We start from the raw sequence: 18,976 nt of genomic DNA, 5'->3' as shown, positions 1-18,976 counted from the left end.
TATTTCTCCGCCGAAATCACTTTTAAACCCATTTCCACCTTTTTTTCCCTTCTCTTCCTCTTACTTTTTTTTCACGTTTTTTTACGTTTTTTCTCCTTTTCGCCTCTTTTCTGGGCGTATTATTCTTCTTTTTCTTCTTTTTTTCGTCTAATGCATACCCCATCAGTGCAGCAATGCTTATTCAATACCGCCAGCAGATGGAGACACTGGGGGATAATTTTCTAAGGATTTATACTGATTTTTCCTGTCTGAATTTGTCGCACAGAAAGTTGCAGGCCAAATATGTGTGACATTTCTGCGACTTTAGCTTCTAGAGCATTTTTACAACATTATACATAGGTGCTGAATACATAAAAAGCGACTGTTCAGCGACAGACAAGTCGCATCGGCTGAAAGTAGGCCAGAATGTCAGTCCATGTTGGAGCAGGTTTAGATACAGTCTAAAGCATAGATCTCAAAGTCTGTGCACAGAATTTAGCAAGGGCCTCGCACCTTCTGATGCATCAGGTAGGTGCACAATAGCATAGCCTAACCCTCTGTACTTTGGTCTATATTGATGCGGGACATAGACAGCCAGCTGATGACCAATCCATTAGTGCAATGGATGGCTGGAAGCATTTGTCTTTGCCTTTGCAATACCACAGAAGCAATGCATGGTCAATGTACAGCAATGACACACCTGTGTGAACAGCCAGGAGACCCCCCCCCCCCCATGTTATGTTACATAGTTACATAGTTAGTACGGTCGAAAAAAGACATATGTCCATCACGTTCAACCAGGGAATTAAGGGGTAGGGGTGTGGCGCGATATTGGGGAAGGGATGAGATTTTATATTTCTTCATAAGCATTAATCTTATTTTGTCAATTAGGAACATTCAGCACCCACCCGCTATCAAGGCAGCTGCCTATCATGTCATGCCCTACCTGCACAGGTGTGCTGGCTACTCAAATGATCCAATTAAGGAGGCCATTTAGTCAGCAGCAGCAGAAGTCCTGTGCCTGGACGCTCCAACAGGGGCCAGACACAAGCAGAAGCAGAAGCAGCAGAAGCAGCAGCAGCACCACCTTTTGTTTATTGGCTGCAGCAGCAGCAAGGCCCACAGGGCTGGCTAGCTGGCTAGCCAGCAAGCAGGTAGCAATGAAAGTAGGAATCTTTCTTTTTAACCCTGTAAGGGGGTGGTGCACTGTACCCGAAGATACTGCCATATCGGGTCAATGCATAGGGCGACGGAAGCAAGCTTCGAAATCGGCCCCCGTTCTCAAAAATCCATTTAATATATGGTCCCCAGATAGGGGACGTATCAGATATTAAACTGATAAGAACAGATACTACACTTGATCTTAGCCAAAAGGCCGAGAAGCGATAACCGTGAAAGGGGCGGGCCCAACAAGGTCCCCTTCATGGGCACTATCACTGCTTGCTGTCAGGGAGGCTGCCAGACAATTTTCCATGCACACTCTGGGCTGGGGGGCAGTCAACCACCAGTACACACAGCAGAACCTAAACCCATACCATTATTGCTAAGCAGCAAGACAGGGGCCCATTGCACTCCCACGGGGCCTTTTTAAATGCAATCCATAACCCGGATTTGCCAGGAACCCTTCTTACTCCTCCTACTTGCATGTGACACTGGGCTTAGGATCTGCATAGGAAACACACACACAAGCACACACCTACCTTTGTTGCCTGCAGATGCCTCCTTGGCTGTCCCCAAACGGTATCAAACCAACACCCACGGGAAGCTGTAAGCATAGAGGACATGCCTGCACCCCATTGGACTTACCTGTGTGGGTTAAATCCGGGTTATTTGACAACCTATGGCGGTGATGGTTCTGCTCAGGCAGAGCAGTGCTGATGCTCCTCATAAAGCTGTCGCTGCTGTGAAGGTTCTAGGTGACATCACAAATCCCTTTGGTTACATACACAACAAAGCTGGGTTGTTGTTGTTTACACTCTGCAAGGCCTGTGGAAGTGAGTGACATCATAGCACTGTAGTTCTGAGGGTTCAAGATGGATGCAACAATCTCCTGTTGCTACTATGAAGGCCGTAATAGACGACATCACCAAACAGCTCCATAGTCACATACACAGCAAAGGAGAGATGTTGTTTACACCTAGTGATGTCAGTGGTATTGAGTAAAACATAGCACAATGCTAAGGCTCCTGGGCCTGGACACAGCAGCGGCTGCAATATCTCAACGGAGAATACGTTTATATCTATGTGTGTGTGTGCGCATATATATATATATATATATATATATATATATATATATATATATATATTTCTCCGCCGAAATCACTTTTAAACCCATTTCCACCTTTTTTTCCCTTCTCTTCCTCTTACTTTTTTTTCACGTTTTTTTACGTTTTTCTCCTTTTCGCCTCTTTTCTGGGCGTATTATTCTTCTTTTTCTTCTTTTTTTTCGTCTAATGCATACCCCATCAGTGCAGCAATGCTTATTCAAATACCGCCAGCAGATGGAGACACTGGGGGATAATTTTCTAAGGATTTATACTGATTTTTCCTGTCTGAATTTGTCGCACAGAAAGTTGCAGGCCAAATATGTGTGACATTTCTGCGACTTTAGCTTCTAGAGCATTTTTACAACATTATACATAGGTGCTGAATACATAAAAAGCGACTGTTCAGCGACAGACAAGTCGCATCGGCTGAAAGTAGGCCAGAATGTCAGTCCATGTTGGAGCAGGTTTAGATACAGTCTAAAGCATAGATCTCAAAGTCTGTGCACAGAATTTAGCAAGGGCCTCGCACCTTCTGATGCATCAGGTAGGTGCACAATAGCATAGCCTAACCCTCTGTACTTTGGTCTATATTGATGCGGGACATAGACAGCCAGCTGATGACCAATCCATTAGTGCAATGGATGGCTGGAAGCATTTGTCTTTGCCTTTGCAATACCACAGAAGCAATGCATGGTCAATGTACAGCAATGACACACCTGTGTGAACAGCCAGGAGACCCCCCCCCCCCCCATGTTATGTTACATAGTTACATAGTTAGTACGGTCGAAAAAAGACATATGTCCATCACGTTCAACCAGGGAATTAAGGGGTAGGGGTGTGGCGCGATATTGGGGAAGGGATGAGATTTTATATTTCTTCATAAGCATTAATCTTATTTTGTCAATTAGGAACATTCAGCACCCACCCGCTATCAAGGCAGCTGCCTATCATGTCATGCCCTACCTGCACAGGTGTGCTGGCTACTCAAATGATCCAATTAAGGAGGCCATTTAGTCAGCAGCAGCAGAAGTCCTGTGCCTGGACGCTCCAACAGGGGCCAGACACAAGCAGAAGCAGAAGCAGCAGCAGCACCACCTTTTGTTTATTGGCTGCAGCAGCAGCAAGGCCCACAGGGCTGGCTAGCTGGCTAGCCAGCAAGCAGGTAGCAATGAAAGTAGGAATCTTTCTTTTTAACCCTGTAAGGGGGTGGTGCACTGTACCCGAAGATACTGCCATATCGGGTCAATGCATAGGGCGACGGAAGCAAGCTTCGAAATCGGCCCCCGTTCTCAAAAATCCATTTAATATATGGTCCCCAGATAGGGGACGTATCAGATATTAAACTGATAAGAACAGATACTACACTTGATCTTAGCCAAAAGGCCGAGAAGCGATAACCGTGAAAGGGGCGGGCCCAACAAGGTCCCCTTCATGGGCACTATCACTGCTTGCTGTCAGGGAGGCTGCCAGACAATTTTCCATGCACACTCTGGGCTGGGGGGCAGTCAACCACCAGTACACACAGCAGAACCTAAACCCATACCATTATTGCTAAGCAGCAAGACAGGGGCCCATTGCACTCCCACGGGGCCTTTTTAAATGCAATCCATAACCCGGATTTGCCAGGAACCCTTCTTACTCCTCCTACTTGCATGTGACACTGGGCTTAGGATCTGCATAGGAAACACACACACAAGCACACACCTACCTTTGTTGCCTGCAGATGCCTCCTTGGCTGTCCCCAAACGGTATCAAACCAACACCCACGGGAAGCTGTAAGCATAGAGGACATGCCTGCACCCCATTGGACTTACCTGTGTGGGTTAAATCCGGGTTATTTGACAACCTATGGCGGTGATGGTTCTGCTCAGGCAGAGCAGTGCTGATGCTCCTCATAAAGCTGTCGCTGCTGTGAAGGTTCTAGGTGACATCACAAATCCCTTTGGTTACATACACAACAAAGCTGGGTTGTTGTTGTTTACACTCTGCAAGGCCTGTGGAAGTGAGTGACATCATAGCACTGTAGTTCTGAGGGTTCAAGATGGATGCAACAATCTCCTGTTGCTTCTATGAAGGCCGTAATAGACGACATCACCAAACAGCTCCATAGTCACATACACAGCAAAGGAGAGATGTTGTTTACACCTAGTGATGTCAGTGGTATTGAGTGACATCACAGCACAGTGCTAAGGCTCCTGGGCCTGGACACAGCAGCGGCTGCAATATCTCAACGGAGAATACGTTTATATCTATGTGTGTGTGTGCGCATATATATATATATATATATATATATATATATATATATATATATATTTCTCCGCCGAAATCACTTTTAAACCCATTTCCACCTTTTTTTCCCTTCTCTTCCTCTTACTTTTTTTTCACGTTTTTTTACGTTTTTCTCCTTTTCGCCTCTTTTCTGGGCGTATTATTCTTCTTTTTCTTCTTTTTTTTCGTCTAATGCATACCCCATCAGTGCAGCAATGCTTATTCAATACCGCCAGCAGATGGAGACACTGGGGGATAATTTTCTAAGGATTTATACTGATTTTTCCTGTCTGAATTTGTCGCACAGAAAGTTGCAGGCCAAATATGTGTGACATTTCTGCGACTTTAGCTTCTAGAGCATTTTTACAACATTATACATAGGTGCTGAATACATAAAAAGCGACTGTTCAGCGACAGACAAGTCGCATCGGCTGAAAGTAGGCCAGAATGTCAGTCCATGTTGGAGCAGGTTTAGATACAGTCTAAAGCATAGATCTCAAAGTCTGTGCACAGAATTTAGCAAGGGCCTCGCACCTTCTGATGCATCAGGTAGGTGCACAATAGCATAGCCTAACCCTCTGTACTTTGGTCTATATTGATGCGGGACATAGACAGCCAGCTGATGACCAATCCATTAGTGCAATGGATGGCTGGAAGCATTTGTCTTTGCCTTTGCAATACCACAGAAGCAATGCATGGTCAATGTACAGCAATGACACACCTGTGTGAACAGCCAGGAGACCCCCCCCCCCCCATGTTATGTTACATAGTTACATAGTTAGTACGGTCGAAAAAAGACATATGTCCATCACGTTCAACCAGGGAATTAAGGGGTAGGGGTGTGGCGCGATATTGGGGAAGGGATGAGATTTTATATTTCTTCATAAGCATTAATCTTATTTTGTCAATTAGGAACATTCAGCACCCACCCGCTATCAAGGCAGCTGCCTATCATGTCATGCCCTACCTGCACAGGTGTGCTGGCTACTCAAATGATCCAATTAAGGAGGCCATTTAGTCAGCAGCAGCAGAAGTCCTGTGCCTGGACGCTCCAACAGGGGCCAGACACAAGCAGAAGCAGAAGCAGCAGAAGCAGCAGCAGCACCACCTTTTGTTTATTGGCTGCAGCAGCAGCAAGGCCCACAGGGCTGGCTAGCTGGCTAGCCAGCAAGCAGGTAGCAATGAAAGTAGGAATCTTTCTTTTTAACCCTGTAAGGGGGTGGTGCACTGTACCCGAAGATACTGCCATATCGGGTCAATGCATAGGGCGACGGAAGCAAGCTTCGAAATCGGCCCCCGTTCTCAAAAATCCATTTAATATATGGTCCCCAGATAGGGGACGTATCAGATATTAAACTGATAAGAACAGATACTACACTTGATCTTAGCCAAAAGGCCGAGAAGCGATAACCGTGAAAGGGGCGGGCCCAACAAGGTCCCCTTCATGGGCACTATCACTGCTTGCTGTCAGGGAGGCTGCCAGACAATTTTCCATGCACACTCTGGGCTGGGGGGCAGTCAACCACCAGTACACACAGCAGAACCTAAACCCATACCATTATTGCTAAGCAGCAAGACAGGGGCCCATTGCACTCCCACGGGGCCTTTTTAAATGCAATCCATAACCCGGATTTGCCAGGAACCCTTCTTACTCCTCCTACTTGCATGTGACACTGGGCTTAGGATCTGCATAGGAAACACACACACAAGCACACACCTACCTTTGTTGCCTGCAGATGCCTCCTTGGCTGTCCCCAAACGGTATCAAACCAACACCCACGGGAAGCTGTAAGCATAGAGGACATGCCTGCACCCCATTGGACTTACCTGTGTGGGTTAAATCCGGGTTATTTGACAACCTATGGCGGTGATGGTTCTGCTCAGGCAGAGCAGTGCTGATGCTCCTCATAAAGCTGTCGCTGCTGTGAAGGTTCTAGGTGACATCACAAATCCCTTTGGTTACATACACAACAAAGCTGGGTTGTTGTTGTTTACACTCTGCAAGGCCTGTGGAAGTGAGTGACATCATAGCACTGTAGTTCTGAGGGTTCAAGATGGATGCAACAATCTCCTGTTGCTTCTATGAAGGCCGTAATAGACGACATCACCAAACAGCTCCATAGTCACATACACAGCAAAGGAGAGATGTTGTTTACACCTAGTGATGTCAGTGGTATTGAGTGACATCACAGCACAGTGCTAAGGCTCCTGGGCCTGGACACAGCAGCGGCTGCAATATCTCAACGGAGAATACGTTTATATCTATGTGTGTGTGTGCGCATATATATATATATATATATATATATATATATATATATATATATATATTTCTCCGCCGAAATCACTTTTAAACCCATTTCCACCTTTTTTTCCCTTCTCTTCCTCTTACTTTTTTTTCACGTTTTTTTACGTTTTTCTCCTTTTCGCCTCTTTTCTGGGCGTATTATTCTTCTTTTTCTTCTTTTTTTTCGTCTAATGCATACCCCATCAGTGCAGCAATGCTTATTCAATACCGCCAGCAGATGGAGACACTGGGGGATAATTTTCTAAGGATTTATACTGATTTTTCCTGTCTGAATTTGTCGCACAGAAAGTTGCAGGCCAAATATGTGTGACATTTCTGCGACTTTAGCTTCTAGAGCATTTTTACAACATTATACATAGGTGCTGAATACATAAAAAGCGACTGTTCAGCGACAGACAAGTCGCATCGGCTGAAAGTAGGCCAGAATGTCAGTCCATGTTGGAGCAGGTTTAGATACAGTCTAAAGCATAGATCTCAAAGTCTGTGCACAGAATTTAGCAAGGGCCTCGCACCTTCTGATGCATCAGGTAGGTGCACAATAGCATAGCCTAACCCTCTGTACTTTGGTCTATATTGATGCGGGACATAGACAGCCAGCTGATGACCAATCCATTAGTGCAATGGATGGCTGGAAGCATTTGTCTTTGCCTTTGCAATACCACAGAAGCAATGCATGGTCAATGTACAGCAATGACACACCTGTGTGAACAGCCAGGAGACCCCCCCCCCCCCCATGTTATGTTACATAGTTACATAGTTAGTACGGTCGAAAAAAGACATATGTCCATCACGTTCAACCAGGGAATTAAGGGGTAGGGGTGTGGCGCGATATTGGGGAAGGGATGAGATTTTATATTTCTTCATAAGCATTAATCTTATTTTGTCAATTAGGAACATTCAGCACCCACCCGCTATCAAGGCAGCTGCCTATCATGTCATGCCCTACCTGCACAGGTGTGCTGGCTACTCAAATGATCCAATTAAGGAGGCCATTTAGTCAGCAGCAGCAGAAGTCCTGTGCCTGGACGCTCCAACAGGGGCCAGACACAAGCAGAAGCAGAAGCAGCAGAAGCAGCAGCAGCACCACCTTTTGTTTATTGGCTGCAGCAGCAGCAAGGCCCACAGGGCTGGCTAGCTGGCTAGCCAGCAAGCAGGTAGCAATGAAAGTAGGAATCTTTCTTTTTAACCCTGTAAGGGGGTGGTGCACTGTACCCGAAGATACTGCCATATCGGGTCAATGCATAGGGCGACGGAAGCAAGCTTCGAAATCGGCCCCCGTTCTCAAAAATCCATTTAATATATGGTCCCCAGATAGGGGACGTATCAGATATTAAACTGATAAGAACAGATACTACACTTGATCTTAGCCAAAAGGCCGAGAAGCGATAACCGTGAAAGGGGCGGGCCCAACAAGGTCCCCTTCATGGGCACTATCACTGCTTGCTGTCAGGGAGGCTGCCAGACAATTTTCCATGCACACTCTGGGCTGGGGGGCAGTCAACCACCAGTACACACAGCAGAACCTAAACCCATACCATTATTGCTAAGCAGCAAGACAGGGGCCCATTGCACTCCCACGGGGCCTTTTTAAATGCAATCCATAACCCGGATTTGCCAGGAACCCTTCTTACTCCTCCTACTTGCATGTGACACTGGGCTTAGGATCTGCATAGGAAACACACACACAAGCACACACCTACCTTTGTTGCCTGCAGATGCCTCCTTGGCTGTCCCCAAACGGTATCAAACCAACACCCACGGGAAGCTGTAAGCATAGAGGACATGCCTGCACCCCATTGGACTTACCTGTGTGGGTTAAATCCGGGTTATTTGACAACCTATGGCGGTGATGGTTCTGCTCAGGCAGAGCAGTGCTGATGCTCCTCATAAAGCTGTCGCTGCTGTGAAGGTTCTAGGTGACATCACAAATCCCTTTGGTTACATACACAACAAAGCTGGGTTGTTGTTGTTTACACTCTGCAAGGCCTGTGGAAGTGAGTGACATCATAGCACTGTAGTTCTGAGGGTTCAAGATGGATGCAACAATCTCCTGTTGCTTCTATGAAGGCCGTAATAGACGACATCACCAAACAGCTCCATAGTCACATACACAGCAAAGGAGAGATGTTGTTTACACCTAGTGATGTCAGTGGTATTGAGTGACATCACAGCACAGTGCTAAGGCTCCTGGGCCTGGACACAGCAGCGGCTGCAATATCTCAACGGAGAATACGTTTATATCTATGTGTGTGTGTGCGCATATATATATATATATATATATATATATATATATATATATATTTCTCCGCCGAAATCACTTTTAAACCCATTTCCACCTTTTTTTCCCTTCTCTTCCTCTTACTTTTTTTTCACGTTTTTTTACGTTTTTCTCCTTTTCGCCTCTTTTCTGGGCGTATTATTCTTCTTTTTCTTCTTTTTTTTCGTCTAATGCATACCCCATCAGTGCAGCAATGCTTATTCAATACCGCCAGCAGATGGAGACACTGGGGGATAATTTTCTAAGGATTTATACTGATTTTTCCTGTCTGAATTTGTCGCACAGAAAGTTGCAGGCCAAATATGTGTGACATTTCTGCGACTTTAGCTTCTAGAGCATTTTTACAACATTATACATAGGTGCTGAATACATAAAAAGCGACTGTTCAGCGACAGACAAGTCGCATCGGCTGAAAGTAGGCCAGAATGTCAGTCCATGTTGGAGCAGGTTTAGATACAGTCTAAAGCATAGATCTCAAAGTCTGTGCACAGAATTTAGCAAGGGCCTCGCACCTTCTGATGCATCAGGTAGGTGCACAATAGCATAGCCTAACCCTCTGTACTTTGGTCTATATTGATGCGGGACATAGACAGCCAGCTGATGACCAATCCATTAGTGCAATGGATGGCTGGAAGCATTTGTCTTTGCCTTTGCAATACCACAGAAGCAATGCATGGTCAATGTACAGCAATGACACACCTGTGTGAACAGCCAGGAGACCCCCCCCCCCCCCCATGTTATGTTACATAGTTACATAGTTAGTACGGTCGAAAAAAGACATATGTCCATCACGTTCAACCAGGGAATTAAGGGGTAGGGGTGTGGCGCGATATTGGGGAAGGGATGAGATTTTATATTTCTTCATAAGCATTAATCTTATTTTGTCAATTAGGAACATTCAGCACCCACCCGCTATCAAGGCAGCTGCCTATCATGTCATGCCCTACCTGCACAGGTGTGCTGGCTACTCAAATGATCCAATTAAGGAGGCCATTTAGTCAGCAGCAGCAGAAGTCCTGTGCCTGGACGCTCCAACAGGGGCCAGACACAAGCAGAAGCAGAAGCAGCAGAAGCAGCAGCAGCACCACCTTTTGTTTATTGGCTGCAGCAGCAGCAAGGCCCACAGGGCTGGCTAGCTGGCTAGCCAGCAAGCAGGTAGCAATGAAAGTAGGAATCTTTCTTTTTAACCCTGTAAGGGGGTGGTGCACTGTACCCGAAGATACTGCCATATCGGGTCAATGCATAGGGCGACGGAAGCAAGCTTCGAAATCGGCCCCCGTTCTCAAAAATCCATTTAATATATGGTCCCCAGATAGGGGACGTATCAGATATTAAACTGATAAGAACAGATACTACACTTGATCTTAGCCAAAAGGCCGAGAAGCGATAACCGTGAAAGGGGCGGGCCCAACAAGGTCCCCTTCATGGGCACTATCACTGCTTGCTGTCAGGGAGGCTGCCAGACAATTTTCCATGCACACTCTGGGCTGGGGGGCAGTCAACCACCAGTACACACAGCAGAACCTAAACCCATACCATTATTGCTAAGCAGCAAGACAGGGGCCCATTGCACTCCCACGGGGCCTTTTTAAATGCAATCCATAACCCGGATTTGCCAGGAACCCTTCTTACTCCTCCTACTTGCATGTGACACTGGGCTTAGGATCTGCATAGGAAACACACACACAAGCACACACCTACCTTTGTTGCCTGCAGATGCCTCCTTGGCTGTCCCCAAACGGTATCAAACCAACACCCACGGGAAGCTGTAAGCATAGAGGACATGCCTGCACCCCATTGGACTTACCTGTGTGGGTTAAATCCGGGTTATTTGACAACCTATGGCGGTGATGGTTCTGCTCAGGCAGAGCAGTGCTGATGCTCCTCATAAAGCTGTCGCTGCTGTGAAGGTTCTAGGTGACATCACAAATCCCTTTGGTTACATACACAACAAAGCTGGGTTGTTGTTGTTTACACTCTGCAAGGCCTGTGGAAGTGAGTGACATCATAGCACTGTAGTTCTGAGGGTTCAAGATGGATGCAACAATCTCCTGTTGCTTCTATGAAGGCCGTAATAGACGACATCACCAAACAGCTCCATAGTCACATACACAGCAAAGGAGAGATGTTGTTTACACCTAGTGATGTCAGTGGTATTGAGTGACATCACAGCACAGTGCTAAGGCTCCTGGGCCTGGACACAGCAGCGGCTGCAATATCTCAACGGAGAATACGTTTATATCTATGTGTGTGTGTGCGCATATATATATATATATATATATATATATATATATATATATATATTTCTCCGCCGAAATCACTTTTAAACCCATTTCCACCTTTTTTTCCCTTCTCTTCCTCTTACTTTTTTTTCACGTTTTTTTACGTTTTTCTCCTTTTCGCCTCTTTTCTGGGCGTATTATTCTTCTTTTTCTTCTTTTTTTTCGTCTAATGCATACCCCATCAGTGCAGCAATGCTTATTCAATACCGCCAGCAGATGGAGACACTGGGGGATAATTTTCTAAGGATTTATACTGATTTTTCCTGTCTGAATTTGTCGCACAGAAAGTTGCAGGCCAAATATGTGTGACATTTCTGCGACTTTAGCTTCTAGAGCATTTTTACAACATTATACATAGGTGCTGAATACATAAAAAGCGACTGTTCAGCGACAGACAAGTCGCATCGGCTGAAAGTAGGCCAGAATGTCAGTCCATGTTGGAGCAGGTTTAGATACAGTCTAAAGCATAGATCTCAAAGTCTGTGCACAGAATTTAGCAAGGGCCTCGCACCTTCTGATGCATCAGGTAGGCACAATAGCATAGCCTAACCCTCTGTACTTTGGTCTATATTGATGCGGGACATAGACAGCCAGCTGATGACCAATCCATTAGTGCAATGGATGGCTGGAAGCATTTGTCTTTGCCTTTGCAATACCACAGAAGCAATGCATGGTCAATGTACAGCAATGACACACCTGTGTGAACAGCCAGGAGACCCCCCCCCCCCCCATGTTATGTTACATAGTTACATAGTTAGTACGGTCGAAAAAAGACATATGTCCATCACGTTCAACCAGGGAATTAAGGGGTAGGGGTGTGGCGCGATATTGGGGAAGGGATGAGATTTTATATTTCTTCATAAGCATTAATCTTATTTTGTCAATTAGGAACATTCAGCACCCACCCGCTATCAAGGCAGCTGCCTATCATGTCATGCCCTACCTGCACAGGTGTGCTGGCTACTCAAATGATCCAATTAAGGAGGCCATTTAGTCAGCAGCAGCAGAAGTCCTGTGCCTGGACGCTCCAACAGGGGCCAGACACAAGCAGAAGCAGAAGCAGCAGAAGCAGCAGCAGCACCACCTTTTGTTTATTGGCTGCAGCAGCAGCAAGGCCCACAGGGCTGGCTAGCTGGCTAGCCAGCAAGCAGGTAGCAATGAAAGTAGGAATCTTTCTTTTTAACCCTGTAAGGGGGTGGTGCACTGTACCCGAAGATACTGCCATATCGGGTCAATGCATAGGGCGACGGAAGCAAGCTTCGAAATCGGCCCCCGTTCTCAAAAATCCATTTAATATATGGTCCCCAGATAGGGGACGTATCAGATATTAAACTGATAAGAACAGATACTACACTTGATCTTAGCCAAAAGGCCGAGAAGCGATAACCGTGAAAGGGGCGGGCCCAACAAGGTCCCCTTCATGGGCACTATCACTGCTTGCTGTCAGGGAGGCTGCCAGACAATTTTCCATGCACACTCTGGGCTGGGGGGCAGTCAACCACCAGTACACACAGCAGAACCTAAACCCATACCATTATTGCTAAGCAGCAAGACAGGGGCCCATTGCACTCCCACGGGGCCTTTTTAAATGCAATCCATAACCCGGATTTGCCAGGAACCCTTCTTACTCCTCCTACTTGCATGTGACACTGGGCTTAGGATCTGCATAGGAAACACACACACAAGCACACACCTACCTTTGTTGCCTGCAGATGCCTCCTTGGCTGTCCCCAAACGGTATCAAACCAACACCCACGGGAAGCTGTAAGCATAGAGGACATGCCTGCACCCCATTGGACTTACCTGTGTGGGTTAAATCCGGGTTATTTGACAACCTATGGCGGTGATGGTTCTGCTCAGGCAGAGCAGTGCTGATGCTCCTCATAAAGCTGTCGCTGCTGTGAAGGTTCTAGGTGACATCACAAATCCCTTTGGTTACATACACAACAAAGCTGGGTTGTTGTTGTTTACACTCTGCAAGGCCTGTGGAAGTGAGTGACATCATAGCACTGTAGTTCTGAGGGTTCAAGATGGATGCAACAATCTCCTGTTGCTTCTATGAAGGCCGTAATAGACGACATCACCAAACAGCTCCATAGTCACATACACAGCAAAGGAGAGATGTTGTTTACACCTAGTGATGTCAGTGGTATTGAGTGACATCACAGCACAGTGCTAAGGCTCCTGGGCCTGGACACAGCAGCGGCTGCAATATCTCAACGGAGAATACGTTTATATCTATGTGTGTGTGTGCGCATATATATATATATATATATATATATATATATATATATATATATATATATATATATTTCTCCGCCGAAATCACTTTTAAACCCATTTCCACCTTTTTTTCCCTTCTCTTCCTCTTACTTTTTTTTCACGTTTTTCTCCTTTTCGCCTCTTTTCTGGGCGTATTATTCTTCTTTTTCTTCTTTTTTTTCGTCTAATGCATACCCCATCAGTGCAGCATTGCTTATTCAATACCGCCAGCAGATGGAGACACTGGGGGATAATTTTCTAAGGATTTATACTGATTTTTCCTGTCTGAATTTGTCGCACAGAAAGTTGCAGGCCAAATATGTGTGACATTTCTGCGACTTTAGCTTCTAGAGCATTTTTACAACATTATACATAGGTGCTGAATACATAAAAAGCGACTGTTCAGCGACAGACAAGTCGCATCGGCTGAAAGTAGGCCAGAATGTCAGTCCATGTTGGAGCAGGTTTAGATACAGTCTAAAGCATAGATCTCAAAGTCTGTGCACAGAATTTAGCAAGGGCCTCGCACCTTCTGATGCATCAGGTAGGTGCACAATAGCATAGCCTAACCCTCTGTACTTTGGTCTATATTGATGCGGGACATAGACAGCCAGCTGATGACCAATCCATTAGTGCAATGGATGGCTGGAAGCATTTGTCTTTGCCTTTGCAATACCACAGAAGCAATGCATGGTCAATGTACAGCAATGACACACCTGTGTGAACAGCCAGGAGACCCCCCCCCCCCCATGTTATGTTACATAGTTACATAGTTAGTACGGTCGAAAAAAGACATATGTCCATCACGTTCAACCAGGGAATTAAGGGGTAGGGGTGTGGCGCGATATTGGGGAAGGGATGAGATTTTATATTTCTTCATAAGCATTAATCTTATTTTGTCAATTAGGAACATTCAGCACCCACCCGCTATCAAGGCAGCTGCCTATCATGTCATGCCCTACCTGCACAGGTGTGCTGGCTACTCAAATGATCCAATTAAGGAGGCCATTTAGTCAGCAGCAGCAGAAGTCCTGTGCCTGGACGCTCCAACAGGGGCCAGACACAAGCAGAAGCAGAAGCAGCAGAAGCAGCAGCAGCACCACCTTTTGTTTATTGGCTGCAGCAGCAGCAAGGCCCACAGGGCTGGCTAGCTGGCTAGCCAGCAAGCAGGTAGCAATGAAAGTAGGAATCTTTCTTTTTAACCCTGTAAGGGGGTGGTGCACTGTACCCGAAGATACTGCCATATCGGGTCAATGCATAGGGCGACGGAAGCAAGCTTCGAAATCGGCCCCCGTTCTCAAAAATCCATTTAATATATGGTCCCCAGATAGGGGACGTATCAGATATTAAACTGATAAGAACAGATACTACACTTGATCTTAGCCAAAAGGCCGAGAAGCGATAACCGTGAAAGGGGCGGGCCCAACAAGGTCCCCTTCATGGGCACTATCACTGCTTGCTGTCAGGGAGGCTGCCAGACAATTTTCCATGCACACTCTGGGCTGGGGGGCAGTCAACCACCAGTACACACAGCAGAACCTAAACCCATACCATTATTGCTAAGCAGCAAGACAGGGGCCCATTGCACTCCCACGGGGCCTTTTTAAATGCAATCCATAACCCGGATTTGCCAGGAACCCTTCTTACTCCTCCTACTTGCATGTGACACTGGGCTTAGGATCTGCATAGGAAACACACACACAAGCACACACCTACCTTTGTTGCCTGCAGATGCCTCCTTGGCTGTCCCCAAACGGTATCAAACCAACACCCACGGGAAGCTGTAAGCATAGAGGACATGCCTGCACCCCATTGGACTTACCTGTGTGGGTTAAATCCGGGTTATTTGACAACCTATGGCGGTGATGGTTCTGCTCAGGCAGAGCAGTGCTGATGCTCCTCATAAAGCTGTCGCTGCTGTGAAGGTTCTAGGTGACATCACAAATCCCTTTGGTTACATACACAACAAAGCTGGGTTGTTGTTGTTTACACTCTGCAAGGCCTGTGGAAGTGAGTGACATCATAGCACTGTAGTTCTGAGGGTTCAAGATGGATGCAACAATCTCCTGTTGCTTCTATGAAGGCCGTAATAGACGACATCACCAAACAGCTCCATAGTCACATACACAGCAAAGGAGAGATGTTGTTTACACCTAGTGATGTCAGTGGTATTGAGTGACATCACAGCACAGTGCTAAGGCTCCTGGGCCTGGACACAGCAGCGGCTGCAATATCTCAACGGAGAATACGTTTATATCTATGTGTGTGTGTGCGCATATATATATATATATATATATATATATATATATATATATATATATTTCTCCGCCGAAATCACTTTTAAACCCATTTCCACCTTTTTTTCCCTTCTCTTCCTCTTACTTTTTTTTCACGTTTTTTTACGTTTTTCTCCTTTTCGCCTCTTTTCTGGGCGTATTATTCTTCTTTTTCTTCTTTTTTTTCGTCTAATGCATACCCCATCAGTGCAGCAATGCTTATTCAATACCGCCAGCAGATGGAGACACTGGGGGATAATTTTCTAAGGATTTATACTGATTTTTCCTGTCTGAATTTGTCGCACAGAAAGTTGCAGGCCAAATATGTGTGACATTTCTGCGACTTTAGCTTCTAGAGCATTTTTACAACATTATACATAGGTGCTGAATACATAAAAAGCGACTGTTCAGCGACAGACAAGTCGCATCGGCTGAAAGTAGGCCAGAATGTCAGTCCATGTTGGAGCAGGTTTAGATACAGTCTAAAGCATAGATCTCAAAGTCTGTGCACAGAATTTAGCAAGGGCCTCGCACCTTCTGATGCATCAGGTAGGTGCACAATAGCATAGCCTAACCCTCTGTACTTTGGTCTATATTGATGCGGGACATAGACAGCCAGCTGATGACCAATCCATTAGTGCAATGGATGGCTGGAAGCATTTGTCTTTGCCTTTGCAATACCACAGAAGCAATGCATGGTCAATGTACAGCAATGACACACCTGTGTGAACAGCCAGGAGACCCCCCCCCCCCCATGTTATGTTACATAGTTACATAGTTAGTACGGTCGAAAAAAGACATATGTCCATCACGTTCAACCAGGGAATTAAGGGGTAGGGGTGTGGCGCGATATTGGGGAAGGGATGAGATTTTATATTTCTTCATAAGCATTAATCTTATTTTGTCAATTAGGAACATTCAGCACCCACCCGCTATCAAGGCAGCTGCCTATCATGTCATGCCCTACCTGCACAGGTGTGCTGGCTACTCAAATGATCCAATTAAGGAGGCCATTTAGTCAGCAGCAGCAGAAGTCCTGTGCCTGGACGCTCCAACAGGGGCCAGACACAAGCAGAAGCAGAAGCAGCAGAAGCAGCAGCAGCACCACCTTTTGTTTATTGGCTGCAGCAGCAGCAAGGCCCACAGGGCTGGCTAGCTGGCTAGCCAGCAAGCAGGTAGCAATGAAAGTAGGAATCTTTCTTTTTAACCCTGTAAGGGGGTGGTGCACTGTACCCGAAGATACTGCCATATCGGGTCAATGCATAGGGCGACGGAAGCAAGCTTCGAAATCGGCCCCCGTTCTCAAAAATCCATTTAATATATGGTCCCCAGATAGGGGACGTATCAGATATTAAACTGATAAGAACAGATACTACACTTGATCTTAGCCAAAAGGCCGAGAAGCGATAACCGTGAAAGGGGCGGGCCCAACAAGGTCCCCTTCATGGGCACTATCACTGCTTGCTGTCAGGGAGGCTGCCAGACAATTTTCCATGCACACTCTGGGCTGGGGGGCAGTCAACCACCAGTACACACAGCAGAACCTAAACCCATACCATTATTGCTAAGCAGCAAGACAGGGGCCCATTGCACTCCCACGGGGCCTTTTTAAATGCAATCCATAACCCGGATTTGCCAGGAACCCTTCTTACTCCTCCTACTTGCATGTGACACTGGGCTTAGGATCTGCATAGGAAACACACACACAAGCACACACCTACCTTTGTTGCCTGCAGATGCCTCCTTGGCTGTCCCCAAACGGTATCAAACCAACACCCACGGGAAGCTGTAAGCATAGAGGACATGCCTGCACCCCATTGGACTTACCTGTGTGGGTTAAATCCGGGTTATTTGACAACCTATGGCGGTGATGGTTCTGCTCAGGCAGAGCAGTGCTGATGCTCCTCATAAAGCTGTCGCTGCTGTGAAGGTTCTAGGTGACATCACAAATCCCTTTGGTTACATACACAACAAAGCTGGGTTGTTGTTGTTTACACTCTGCAAGGCCTGTGGAAGTGAGTGACATCATAGCACTGTAGTTCTGAGGGTTCAAGATGGATGCAACAATCTCCTGTTGCTTCTATGAAGGCCGTAATAGACGACATCACCAAACAGCTCCATAGTCACATACACAGCAAAGGAGAGATGTTGTTTACACCTAGTGATGTCAGTGGTATTGAGTGACATCACAGCACAGTGCTAAGGCTCCTGGGCCTGGACACAGCAGCGGCTGCAATATCTCAACGGAGAATACGTTTATATCTATGTGTGTGTGTGCGCATATATATATATATATATATATATATATATATATATATATATATATATCTCCGCCGAAATCACTTTTAAACCCATTTCCACCTTTTTTTCCCTTCTCTTCCTCTTACTTTTTTTTCACGTTTTTTTACGTTTTTCTCCTTTTCGCCTCTTTTCTGGGCGTATTATTCTTCTTTTTCTTCTTTTTTTTCGTCTAATGCATACCCCATCAGTGCAGCAATGCTTATTCAATACCGCCAGCAGATGGAGACACTGGGGGATAATTTTCTAAGGATTTATACTGATTTTTCCTGTCTGAATTTGTCGCACAGAAAGTTGCAGGCCAAATATGTGTGACATTTCTGCGACTTTAGCTTCTAGAGCATTTTTACAACATTATACATAGGTGCTGAATACATAAAAAGCGACTGTTCAGCGACAGACAAGTCGCATCGGCTGAAAGTAGGCCAGAATGTCAGTCCATGTTGGAGCAGGTTTAGATACAGTCTAAAGCATAGATCTCAAAGTCTGTGCACAGAATTTAGCAAGGGCCTCGCACCTTCTGATGCATCAGGTAGGTGCACAATAGCATAGCCTAACCCTCTGTACTTTGGTCTATATTGATGCGGGACATAGACAGCCAGCTGATGACCAATCCATTAGTGCAATGGATGGCTGGAAGCATTTGTCTTTGCCTTTGCAATACCACAGAAGCAATGCATGGTCAATGTACAGCAATGACACACCTGTGTGAACAGCCAGGAGACCCCCCCCCCCCCCATGTTATGTTACATAGTTACATA

General features: G+C 46.0%; 8 non-coding genes across 8 annotated transcripts; all 8 read right to left on the bottom strand.

Annotated features, from left to right (window-relative positions):
• Positions 1 to 1,175: 1,175 nt before the first annotated feature.
• Positions 1,176 to 1,366, bottom strand: LOC130303586 (U2 spliceosomal RNA). The gene has a single exon (XR_008853631.1). It is a non-coding gene; the product is annotated as a U2 spliceosomal RNA (small nuclear RNA).
• A 2,084-nt stretch (positions 1,367 to 3,450) lies between these two features.
• Positions 3,451 to 3,641, bottom strand: LOC130303585 (U2 spliceosomal RNA). Its single transcript, XR_008853630.1, has one exon. It is a non-coding gene; the product is annotated as a U2 spliceosomal RNA (small nuclear RNA).
• A 2,090-nt stretch (positions 3,642 to 5,731) lies between these two features.
• On the bottom strand, positions 5,732 to 5,922 carry LOC130303583 (U2 spliceosomal RNA). The gene has a single exon (XR_008853628.1). It is a non-coding gene; the product is annotated as a U2 spliceosomal RNA (small nuclear RNA).
• A 2,093-nt stretch (positions 5,923 to 8,015) lies between these two features.
• LOC130303582 (U2 spliceosomal RNA) lies at positions 8,016 to 8,206 on the bottom strand. Its single transcript, XR_008853627.1, has one exon. It is a non-coding gene; the product is annotated as a U2 spliceosomal RNA (small nuclear RNA).
• A 2,088-nt stretch (positions 8,207 to 10,294) lies between these two features.
• Positions 10,295 to 10,485, bottom strand: LOC130303581 (U2 spliceosomal RNA). The gene has a single exon (XR_008853626.1). It is a non-coding gene; the product is annotated as a U2 spliceosomal RNA (small nuclear RNA).
• Positions 10,486 to 12,572: 2,087 nt separating this feature from the next.
• On the bottom strand, positions 12,573 to 12,763 carry LOC130303580 (U2 spliceosomal RNA). Its single transcript, XR_008853625.1, has one exon. It is a non-coding gene; the product is annotated as a U2 spliceosomal RNA (small nuclear RNA).
• A 2,090-nt stretch (positions 12,764 to 14,853) lies between these two features.
• On the bottom strand, positions 14,854 to 15,044 carry LOC130303579 (U2 spliceosomal RNA). Its single transcript, XR_008853624.1, has one exon. It is a non-coding gene; the product is annotated as a U2 spliceosomal RNA (small nuclear RNA).
• Positions 15,045 to 17,134: 2,090 nt separating this feature from the next.
• LOC130303578 (U2 spliceosomal RNA) lies at positions 17,135 to 17,325 on the bottom strand. Its single transcript, XR_008853623.1, has one exon. It is a non-coding gene; the product is annotated as a U2 spliceosomal RNA (small nuclear RNA).
• Between the last annotated feature and the right edge of the window lie 1,651 nt (positions 17,326 to 18,976).

This window comes from Hyla sarda, unplaced genomic scaffold, assembly GCF_029499605.1.
Source record: "Hyla sarda isolate aHylSar1 unplaced genomic scaffold, aHylSar1.hap1 scaffold_1233, whole genome shotgun sequence".
Lineage (NCBI taxonomy): Eukaryota > Metazoa > Chordata > Amphibia > Anura > Hylidae > Hyla > Hyla sarda.
The sequence above is the reverse complement of the archived record's forward strand: the minus strand, read 5'-3'. Positions and strand labels throughout refer to the sequence as shown.